This window comes from Bombina bombina, unplaced genomic scaffold, assembly GCF_027579735.1.
Source record: "Bombina bombina isolate aBomBom1 unplaced genomic scaffold, aBomBom1.pri scaffold_1934, whole genome shotgun sequence".
Lineage (NCBI taxonomy): Eukaryota > Metazoa > Chordata > Amphibia > Anura > Bombinatoridae > Bombina > Bombina bombina.
In genome coordinates, this window is record NW_026512954.1 from 30,150 (window position 1) to 42,885 (window position 12,736).

Genomic DNA, 12,736 nt, shown 5'->3' on the forward strand with positions numbered 1-12,736 from the left:
AGGAAGCTGTATATGTGTGATACTGTCTGTAGCTTTACCTGTGTGATACTGTGTGTGACGCTATAGGTAGCTGTATATGTGTGATACTGTCTGTAGCTTTACCTGTGTGACTCTGTGTGTGACACTATAGGAAGCTGTATATGTGTGATACTGTCTGTAGCTTTACCTGTGTGACGTGTGTGACACTATAGGTAGCTGTATATGTGTGATACTGTCTGTAGCTTTACCTGTGTGATACTGTGTGTGACGCTATAGGTAGCTGTATATGTGTGATACTGTCTGTAGCTTTACCTGTGTGATACTGTGTGTGACGCTATAGGTAGCTGTATATGTGTGATACTGTCTGTAGCTTTACCTGTGTGACTCTGTGTGTGACACTATAGGAAGCTGTATATGTGTGAGACTGTCTGTAGCTTTACCTGTGTGATACTGTGTGTGACACTATAGGTAGCTGTATATGTGTGATACTGTCTGTAGCTTTACCTGTGTGACGCTGTGTGTGACACTATAGGTAGCTGTATATGTGTGATACTGTCTGTAGCTTTACCTGTGTGACTCTTTGTGTGACACTATAGGAAGCTGTATATGTGTGATACTGTCTGTAGCTTTACCTGTGTGATACTGTGTGTGACACTATAGGAAGCTGTATATGTGTGATACTGTCTGTAGCTTTACCTGTGTGACTCTGTGTGTGACACTATAGGAAGCTGTATATGTGTGATACTGTCTGTGTCTTTACCTGTGTGACTCTGTGTGTGACACTATAGGAAGCTGTATATGTGTGATACTGTCTGTAACTTTACCTGTGTGATACTGTGTGTGACACTATAGGAAGCTGTATATGTGTGATACTGTCTGTAGCTTTACCTGTGTGACTCTGTGTGTGACCCTATAGGAAGCTGTATATGTGTGATACTGTCTGTAGCTTTACCTGTGTGACTCTGTGTGTGACGCTATAGGTAGCTGTATATGTGTGATACTGTCTGTAGCTTTACCTGTGTGATACTGTGTGTGACACTATAGGAAGCTGTATATGTGTGATACTGTCTGTAGCTTTACCTGTGTGACTCTGTGTGTGACACTATAGGAAGCTGTATATGTGTGATACTGTCTGTAGCTTTACCTGTGTGATACTGTGTGTGACACTATAGGTAGCTGTATATGTGTGATACTGTCTGTAGCTTTATCTTTGTGACTCTGTGTGTGACACTATAGGTAGCTGTATATGTGTGATACTGTCTGTAGCTTTACCTGTGTGACGCTGTGTGTGACACTATAGGACGCTGTATATGTGTGATACTGTCTGTAGCTTTACCTGTGTGACTCTGTGTGTGACACTATAGGAAGCTGTATATGTGTGATACTGTCTGTAGCTTTACCTGTGTGATACTGTGTGTGACACTATAGGAAGCTGTATATGTGTGATACTGTCTGTAGCTTTACCTGTGTGATACTGTCTGTAGCTTTACCTGTGTGATACTGTGTGTGACACTATAGGAAGCTGTATATGTGTGATACTGTCTGTAGCTTTACCTGTGTGATACTGTGTGTGACACTATAGGAAGCTGTATATGTGTGATACTCTCTGTAGCTTTACCTGTGTGATACTGTGTGTGACACTATAGGAAGCTGTATATGTGTGATACTGTCTGTAGCTTTACCTGTGTGACACTATAGGAAGCTGTATATGTGTGATACTGTCTGTAGCTTTACCTGTGTGACGTTGTGTGTGACACTATAGGTAGCTGTATATGTGTGATACTGTCTGTAGCTTTACCTGTGTGACGCTGTGTGTGACACTATAGGTAGCTGTATATGTGTGATACTGTCTGTAGCTTTACCTGTGTGATACTGTGTGTGACACTATAGGAAGCTGTATATGTGTGATACTATCTGTGTCTTTACCTGTGTGATACTGTGTGTGACGCTATAGGTAGCTGTATATGTGTGATACTGTCTGTAGCTTTACCTGTGTGATACTGTGTGTGACACTATACTAAGCTGTATATGTGTGATACTGTCTGTAGCTTTACCTGTGTGACTGTGTGTGACACTATAGGAAGCTGTATATGTGTGATACTGTCTGTCTGTAGCTTTACCTGTGTGACGCTGTGTGTGACACTATAGGTAGCTGTATATGTGTGATACTGTCTGTAGCTTTACCTGTGTGACTCTGTGTGTGACACTATAGGTAGCTGTATATGTGTGATACTGTCTGTAGCTTTACCTGTGTGACGCTGTGTGTGACACTATAGGTAGCTGTATATGTGTGATACTGTCTGTAGCTTTACCTGTGTGACTCTGTGTGTGACACTATAGGTAGCTGTATATGTGTGATACTGTCTGTGTCTTTACCTGTGTGACTCTGTGTGTGACACTATAGGAAGCTGTATATGTGTGATACTGTCTGTGTCTTTACCTGTGTGACTCTGTGTGTGACACTATAGGTAGCTGTATATGTGTGATCCTGTCTGTAGCTTTACCTGTGTGACTCTGTGTGTGACACTATAGGAAGCTGTATATGTGTGATACTGTCTGTAGCTTTACCTGTGTGATACTGTGTGTGACACTATAGGAAGCTGTATATGTGTGATACTGTCTGTAGCTTTACCTGTGTGATACTGTGTGTGACCCTATAGGAAGCTGTATATGTGTGATACTGTCTGTAGCTTTACCTGTGTGACTCTGTGTGTGACGCTATAGGTAGCTGTATATGTGTGATACTGTCTGTAGCTTTACCTGTGTGATACTGTGTGTGACACTATAGGAAGCTGTATATGTGTGATACTGTCTGTAGCTTTACCTGTGTGACTCTGTGTGTGACACTATAGGTAGCTGTATATGTGTGATACTGTCTGTAGCTTTACCTGTGTGACGCTGTGTGTGACACTATAGGAAGCTGTATATGTGTGATACTGTCTGTAGCTTTACCTGTGTGACGTTGTGTGTGACACTATAGGTAGCTGTATATGTGTGATACTGTCTGTAGCTTTACCTGTGTGATACTGTGTGTGACACTATAGGTAGCTGTATATGTGTGATACTGTCTGTAGCTTTATCTTTGTGACTCTGTGTGTGACACTATAGGTAGCTGTATATGTGTGATACTGTCTGTAGCTTTACCTGTGTGACGCTGTGTGTGACACTATAGGAAGCTGTATATGTGTGATACTGTCTGTAGCTTTACCTGTGTGACTCTGTGTGTGACACTATAGGAAGCTGTATATGTGTGATACTCTCTGTAGCTTTACCTGTGTGATACTGTGTGTGACACTATAGGAAGCTGTATATGTGTGATACTGTCTGTAGCTTTACCTGTGTGACACTATAGGAAGCTGTATATGTGTGATACTGTCTGTAGCTTTACCTGTGTGACGTTGTGTGTGACACTATAGGTAGCTGTATATGTGTGATACTGTCTGTAGCTTTACCTGTGTGATACTGTGTGTGACACTATAGGAAGCTGTATATGTGTGATACTATCTGTGTCTTTACCTGTGTGATACTGTGTGTGACGCTATAGGTAGCTGTATATGTGTGATACTGTCTGTAGCTTTACCTGTGTGATACTGTGTGTGACACTATACTAAGCTGTATATGTGTGATACTGTCTGTAGCTTTACCTGTGTGACTGTGTGTGACACTATAGGAAGCTGTATATGTGTGATACTGTCTGTCTGTAGCTTTACCTGTGTGACGCTGTGTGTGACACTATAGGAAGCTGTATATGTGTGATACTGTCTGTAGCTTTACCTGTGTGACTCTGTGTGAGACGCTATAGGTAGCTGTATATCTGTGATACTGTCTGTAGCTTTATCTGTGTGATACTGTGTGTGACACTATAGGAAGCTGTATATGTGTGATACTGTCTGTGTCTTTACCTGTGTGACTCTGTGTGTGACACTATAGGTAGCTGTATATGTGTGATACTGTCTGTAGCTTTACCTGTGTGACTCTGTGTGTGACACTATAGGAAGCTGTATATGTGTGATACTGTCTGTAGCTTTACCTGTGTGACGCTGTGTGTGACACTATAGGTAGCTGTATATGTGTGATACTGTCTGTAGCTTTACCTGTGTGATACTGTGTGTGACACTATAGAAAGCTGTATATGTGTGATACTGTCTGTAGCTTTACCTGTGTGATACTGTGTGTGACACTATAGGAAGCTGTATATGTGTGATACTGTCTGTAGCTTTACCTGTGTGATACTGTGTGTGACCCTATAGGAAGCTGTATATGTGTGATACTGTCTGTAGCTTTACCTGTGTGACTCTGTGTGTGACGCTATAGGTAGCTGTATATGTGTGATACTGTCTGTAGCTTTACCTGTGTGATACTGTGTGTGACACTATAGGAAGCTGTATATGTGTGATACTGTCTGTAGCTTTACCTGTGTGACTCTGTGTGTGACACTATAGGAAGCTGTATATGTGTGATACTGTCTGTAGCTTTACCTGTGTGATACTGTGTGTGACGCTATAGGTAGCTGTATATGTGTGATACTGTCTGTAGCTTTACCTGTGTGACACTATAGGAAGCTGTATATGTGTGATACTGTCTGTAGCTTTACCTGTGTGACGCTGTGTGTGACACTTTAGGAAGCTGTATATGTGTGATACTGTCTGTGTCTTTACCTGTGTGACTCTGTGTGTGACACTATAGGAAGCTGTATATGTGTGATACTGTCTGTAGCTTTACCTGTGTGATACTGTGTGTGACACTATAGGAAGCTGTATATGTGTGATACTGTCTGTAGCTTTACCTGTGTGACTCTGTGTGTGACACTATAGGAAGCTGTATATGTGTGATACTGTCTGTAGCTTTACCTGTGTGATACTGTGTGTGACACTATAGGTAGCTGTATATGTGTGATACTGTCTGTAGCTTTACCTGTGTGATACTGTGTGTGACACTATAGGAAGCTGTATATGTGTGATACTGTCTGTAGCTTTACCTGTGTGACTCTGTGTGTGACACTATAGGAAGCTGTATATGTGTGATACTGTCTGTAGCTTTACCTGTGTGACTCTGTGTGTGACACTATAGGTAGCTGTATATGTGTGATACTGTCTGTAGCTTTACCTGTGTGACGCTGTGTGTGACACTATAGGAAGCTGTATATGTGTGATACTGTCTGTAGCTTTACCTGTGTGACTCTGTGTGTGACACTATAGGAAGCTGTATATGTGTGATACTGTCTGTAGCTTTACCAGTGTGATACTGTGTGTGACGCTATAGGAAGCTGTATATGTGTGATACTGTCTGTAGCTTTACCTGTGTGACGCTGTGGGTGACACTATAGGAAGCTGTATATGTGTGATACTGTCTGTAGCTTTACCTGTGTGATACTGTGTGTGACACTATAGGTAGCTGTATATGTGTGATACTGTCTGTAGCTTTATCTGTGTGATACTGTGTGTGACGCTATAGGAAGCTGTATATGTGTGATACTGTCTGTAGCTTTACCTGTGTGACGCTGTGTGTGACACTATAGGTAGCTGTATATGTGTGATACTGTCTGTAGCTTTACCTGTGTGACGCTGTGTGTGACACGATAGGAAGCTGTATATGTGTGATACTGTCTGTAGCTTTACCTGTGTGACGCTGTGTGTGACACTATAGGTAGCTGTATATGTGTGATACTGTCTGTAGCTTTACCTGTGTGACGCTGTGTGTGACACTATAGGTAGCTGTATATGTGTGATACTGTCTGTAGCTTTACCTGTGTGACGCTGTGTGTGACACTATAGGAAGCTGTATATGTGTGATACTGTCTGTAGCTTTACCAGTGTGATACTGTGTGTGACACTATAGGTAGCTGTATATGTGTGATACTGTCTGTAGCTTTACCTGTGTGATACTGTGTGTGACACTATAGGTAGCTGTATATGTGTGATACTGTCTGTAGCTTTACCTGTGTGACTCTGTGTGTGACACTATAGGTAGCTGTATATGTGTGATACTGTCTGTAGCTTTACCTGTGTGACTCTGTGTGTGACGCTATAGGAAGCTGTATATGTGTGATACTGTCTGTAGCTTTACCTGTGTGACGCTGTGTGTGACGCTATAGGAAGCTGTATATGTGTGATACTGTCTGTAGCTTTACCTGTGTGACTCTGTGGGTGACACTATAGGAAGCTGTATATGTGTGATACTGTCTGTAGCTTTACCTGTGTGATACTGTGTGTGACACTATAGGAAGCTGTATATGTGTGATACTGTCTGTAGCTTTACCTGTGTGATACTGTGTGTGACACTATAGGAAGCTGTATATGTGTGATACTGTCTGTAGCTTTACCTGTGTGATGCTGTGTGTGACGCTATAGGTAGCTGTATATGTGTGATACTGTCTGTAGCTTTACCTGTGTGATACTGTGTGTGACACTATAGGTAGCTGTATATGTGTGATACTGTCTGTAGCTTTACCTGTGTGACGTTGTGTGTGACGCTATAGGAAGCTGTATATGTGTGATACTGTCTGTAGCTTTACCTGTGTGATACTGTGTGTGACACTATAGGAAGCTGTATATGTGTGATACTGTCTGTGTCTTTACCTGTGTGACTCTGTGTGTGACACTATAGGTAGCTGTATATGTGTGATACTGTCTGTAGCTTTACCTGTGTGATACTGTGTGTGACACTATAGGTAGCTGTATATGTGTGATACTGTCTGTAGCTTTACCTGTGTGATACTGTGTGTGACACTATAGGAAACTGTATATGTGTGATACTGTCTGTAGCTTTACCTGTGTGATACTGTGTGTGACACTATAGAAAGCTGTATATGTGTGATACTGTCTGTAGCTTTACCTGTGTGATACTGTGTGTGACACGATAGGAAGCTGTATATGTGTGATACTGTCTGTAGCTTTACCTGTGTGACTCTGTGTGTGACACTATAGGAAGCTGTATATGTGTGATACTGTCTGTAGCTTTACCTGTGTGATGCTGTGTGTGACACTATAGGTAGCTGTATATGTGTGATACTGTCTGTAGTTTTACCTGTGTGATACTGTGTGTGACACTATAGGAAGCTGTATATGTGTGATACTGTCTGTAGCTTTACCTGTGTGATACTGTGTGTGACACTATAGGAAGCTGTATATGTGTGATACTGTCTGTAGCTTTACCTGTGTGATACTGTGTGTGACACTATAGGAAGCTGTATATGTGTGATACTGTCTGTAGCTTTACCTGTGTGACTCTGTGTGTGACGCTATAGGTAGCTGTATATGTGTGATACTGTCTGTAGCTTTATCTTTGTGACTCTGTGTGTGACACTATAGGTAGCTGTATATGTGTGATACTGTCTGTAGCTTTACCTGTGTGATACTGTGTGTGACACTATAGGTAGCTGTATATGTGTGATACTGTCTGTAGTTTTACCTGTGTGACGCTGTGTGTGACACTATAGGAAGCTGTATATGTGTGATACTGTCTGTGTCTTTACCTGTGTGACTCTGTGTGTGACACTATAGGAAGCTGTATATGTGTGATACTGTCTGTAGCTTTACCTGTGTGACTCTGTGTGTGACACTATAGGAAGCTGTATATGTGTGATACTGTCTGTAGCTTTACCTGTGTGACGCTGTGTGTGACACTATAGGAAGCTGTATATGTGTGATACTGTCTGTAGCTTTACCTGTGTGATACTGTGTGTGACACTATAGGTAGCTGTATATGTGTGATACTGTGTGTGACACTATAGGTAGCTGTATATGTGTGATACTGTCTGTAGCTTTACCTGTGTGATACTGTGTGTGACACTATAGGAAGCTGTATATGTGTGATACTGTCTGTAGCTTTACCTGTGTGATACTGTGTGTGACACTATAGGAAGCTGTATATGTGTGATACTGTCTGTAGCTTTACCTGTGTGACGCTGTGTGTGACACTATAGGAAGCTGTATATGTGTGATACTGTCTGTAGCTTTACCTGTGTGATACTGTGTGTGACACTATAGGTAGCTGTATATGTGTGATACTGTCTGTAGCTTTACCTGTGTGATACTGTGTGTGACACTATAGGAAGCTGTATATGTGTGATACTGTCTGTAGCTTTACCTGTGTGATACTGTGTGTGACACTATAGGTAGCTGTATATGTGTGATACTGTCTGTAGCTTTACCTGTGTGACTCTCTGTGTGACACTATAGGTAGCTGTATATGTGTGATACTGTCTGTAGCTTTATCTGTGTGACTCTGTGTGTGACACTATAGGAAGCTGTATATGTGTGATACTGTCTGTAGCTTTACCTGTGTGATACTGTGTGTGACACTATAGGAAGCCGTATATGTGTGATACTGTCTGTATCTTTACCTGTGTGATACTGTGTGTGACACTATAGGAAGCCGTATATGTGTGATACTGTCTGTAGCTTTACCTGTGTGATACTGTGTGTGACGCTATAGGTAGCTGTATATGTGTGATACTGTCTGTAGCTTTACCTGTGTGACTCTCTGTGTGACACTATAGGTAGCTGTATATGTGTGATACTGTCTGTAGCTTTACCTGTGTGACTCTCTGTGTGACACTATAGGAAGCTGTATATGTGTGATACTGTCTGTAGCTTTACCTGTGTGACGCTGTGTGTGACACTATAGGAAGCTGTATATGTGTGATACTGTCTGTGTCTTTACCTGTGTGACTCTGTGGGTGACACTATAGGTAGCTGTATATGTGTGATACTGTCTGTAGCTTTACCTGTGTGATACTGTGTGTGACACTATAGGAAGCTGTATATGTGTGATACTGTCTGTAGCTTTACCTGTGTGACGCTGTGTGTGACACTATAGGAAGCTGTATATGTGTGATACTGTCTGTAGCTTTACCTGTGTGATACTGTGTGTGACACTATAGGTAGCTGAATATGTGTGATACTGTCTGTAGCTTTACCTGTGTGATACTGTGTGTGACACTATAGGAAGCTGTATATGTGTGATACTGTCTGTAGCTTTACCTGTGTGATACTCTGTGTGACACTATAGGAAGCCGTATATGTGTGATACTGTCTGTAGCTTTACCTGTGTGATACTGTGTGTGACACTATAGGTAGCTGTATATGTGTGATACTGTCTGTGTCTTTACCTGTGAGATGCTGTGTGTGACACTATAGGTAGCTGTATATGTGTGATACTGTCTGTAGCTTTACCTGTGTGACGCTGTGTGTGACACTATAGGAAGCTGTATATGTGTGATACTGTCTGTAGCTTTACCTGTGTGACGCTGTGTGTGACACTATAGGAAGCTGTATATGTGTGATACTGTCTGTAGCTTTACCTGTGTGATACTGTGTGTGACACTATAGGTAGCTGTATATGTGTGATACTGTCTGTAGCTTTACCTGTGTGACTCTGTGTGTGACACTATAGGAAGCTGTATATGTGTGATACTGTCTGTAGCTTTACCTGTGTGATACTGTGTGTGACACTATAGGTAGCTGTATATGTGTGATACTGTCTGTAGCTTTACCTGTGTGACGCTGTGTGTGACACTATAGGTAGCTGTATATGTGTGATACTGTCTGTAGCTTTACCTGTGTGATACTGTGTGTGACACTATAGGAAGCTGTATATGTGTGATACTGTCTGTAGCTTTACCTGTGTGATACTGTGTGTGACACTATAGGAAGCTGTATATGTGTGATACTGTCTGTAGCTTTACCTGTGTGACGCTGTGTGTGACACTATAGGTAGCTGTATATGTGTGATACTGTCTGTAGCTTTACCTGTGTGATACTGTGTGTGACACTATAGGAAGCTGTATATGTGTGATACTGTCTGTAGCTTTACGTGTGTGATACTGTGTGTGACACTATAGGAAGCTGTATATGTGTGATACTGTCTGTAGCTTTACCTGTGTGACGCTCTGTGTGACACTATAGGTAGCTGTATATGTGTGATACTGTCTGTAGCTTTACCTGTGTGATACTGTGTGTGACACTATAGGAAGCCGTATATGTGTGATACTTTCTGTAGCTTTACCTGTGTGATACTGTGTGTGACACTATAGGAAGCTGTATATGTGTGATACTGTCTGTAGCTTTACCTGTGTGACGCTGTGTGTGACACTATAGGTAGCTGTATATGTGTGATACTGTCTGTAGCTTTACCTGTGTGACGCTGTGTGTGACACTATAGGAAGCTGTATATGTGTGATACTGTCTGTAGCTTTACCTGTGTGACGCTGTGTGTGACACTATAGGTAGCTGTATATGTGTGATACTGTCTGTAGCTTTACCTGTGTGATACTGTGTGTGACGCTATAGGTAGCTGTATATGTGTGATACTGTCTGTAGCTTTACCTGTGTGATACTGTGTGTGACACTATAGGAAGCTGTATATGTGTGATACTGTCTGTAGCTTTACCTGTGTGACTCTGTGTGTGACACTATAGGAAGCTGTATATGTTTGATACTGTCTGTAGCTTTACCTGTGTGATACTGTGTGTGACACTATAGGTAGCTGTATATGTGTGATACTGTCTGTAGCTTTCCCTGTGTGACTCTGTGTGTGACGCTATAGGTAGCTGTATATGTGTGATACTGTCTGTAGCTTTACCTGTGTGATACTGTGTGTGACGCTATAGGAAGCTTTATATGTGTGATACTGTCTGTAGCTTTACCTGTGTGATACTGTGTGTGACACTATAGGTAGCTGTATATGTGTGATACTGTCTGTAGCTTTACCTGTGTGATACTGTGTGTGACACTATAGGTAGCTGTATATGTGTGATACTGTGTGTGACACTATAGGAAGCTGTATATGTGTGATACTGTCTGTAGCTTTATCTTTGTGACTCTGTGTGTGACACTATAGGTAGCTGTATATGTGTGATACTGTCTGTAGCTTTACCTGTGTGATACTGTGTGTGACACTATAGGTAGCTGTATATGTGTGATACTGTCTGTAGTTTTACCTGTGTAACTCTGTGTGTGACACTATAGGAAGCTGTATATGTGTGATACTGTCTGTAGCTTTACCTGTGTGACTCTGTGTGTGACACTATAGGAAGCTGTATATGTGTGATACTGTCTGTAACTTTACCTGTGTGATACTGTGTGTGACACTATAGGAAGCTGTATATGTGTGATACTGTCTGTAGCTTTATCTGTGTGACTCTGTGTGTGACACTATAGGTTGCTGTATATGTGTGATACTGTCTGTAGCTTTACCTGTGTGACGCTGTGTGTGACACTATAGGAAGCTGTATATGTGTGATACTGTCTGTAGCTTTACCTGTGTGACGCTGTGTGTGACACTATAGGAAGCTGTATATGTGTGATACTGTCTGTGTCTTTACCTGTGTGAATCTGTGGGTGACACTATAGGTAGCTGTATATGTGTGATACTGTCTGTAGCTTTACCTGTGTGATACTGTGTGTGACACTATAGGAAGCTGTATATGTGTGATACTGTCTGTAGCTTTACCTGTGTGATACTGTGTGTGAAACTATAGGTAGCTGTATATGTGTGATACTGTCTGTAGCTTTACCTGTGTGATACTGTGTGTGACACTATAGGAAGCTGTATATGTGTGATACTGTCTGTAGCTTTACCTGTGTGATACTGTGTGTGACACTATAGGAAGCTGTATATGTGTGATACTGTCTGTAGCTTTACCTGTGTGATACTGTGTGTGACACTATAGGTAGCTGTATATGTGTGATACTGTCTGTAGCTTTACCTGTGTGACTGTGTGTGACACTATAGGTAGCTGTATATGTGTGATACTGTCTGTAGCTTTACCTGTGTGACTCTGTGTGTGACACTATAGAAAGCTGTATATGTGTGATACTGTCTGTAGCTTTACCTGTGTGATACTGTGTGTGACGCTATAGGTAGCTGTATATGTGTGATATTGTCTGTGTCTTTACCTGTGTGACTCTGTGTGTGACACTATAGGAAGCTGTATATGTGTGATACTGTCTGTAGCTTTACCTGTGTGATACTGTGTGTGACACTATAGGAAGCTGTATATGTGTGATACTGTCTGTAGCTTTACCTGTGTGACGCTGTGTGTGACCCTATAGGAAGCTGTATATGTGTGATACTGTCTGTAGCTTTACCTGTGTGATACTGTGTGTGACACTATAGGTAGCTGTATATGTGTGATACTGTCTGTAGCTTTACCTGTGTGATACTGTGTGTGACACTATAGGTAGCTGTATATGTGTGATACTGTCTGTAGCTTTACCTGTGTGATACTGTGGGTGACACTATAGGAAGCTATATATGTGTGATACTGTCTGTATCTTTACCTGTGTGACGCTGTGTGTGACACTATAGGTAGCTGTATATGTGTGATACTGTCTGTAGCTTTACCTGTGTGATACTGTGGGTGACACTATAGGAAGCTGTATATGTGTGATACTGTCTGTAGCTTTACCTGTGTGACGCTGTGTGTGACGCTATAGGAAGCTGTATATGTGTGATACTGTCTGTCTTTACCTGTGTGACGCTGTGTGTGACACTATAGGTAGCTGTATATGTGTGATACTGCCTGTAGCTTTACCTGTGTGATACTGTGTGTGACACTATAGGTAGCTGTATATGTGTGATACTGTCTGTAGCTTTACCTGTGTGATACTGTGTGTGACGCTATAGGTAGCTGTATATGTGTGATACTGTCTGTAGCTTTACCTGTGTGACTCTGTGTGTGACACTATAGGTAGCTGTATATGTGTGATACTGTCTGTAGCTTTACCTGTGTGATACTGTGTGTGACTCTAAA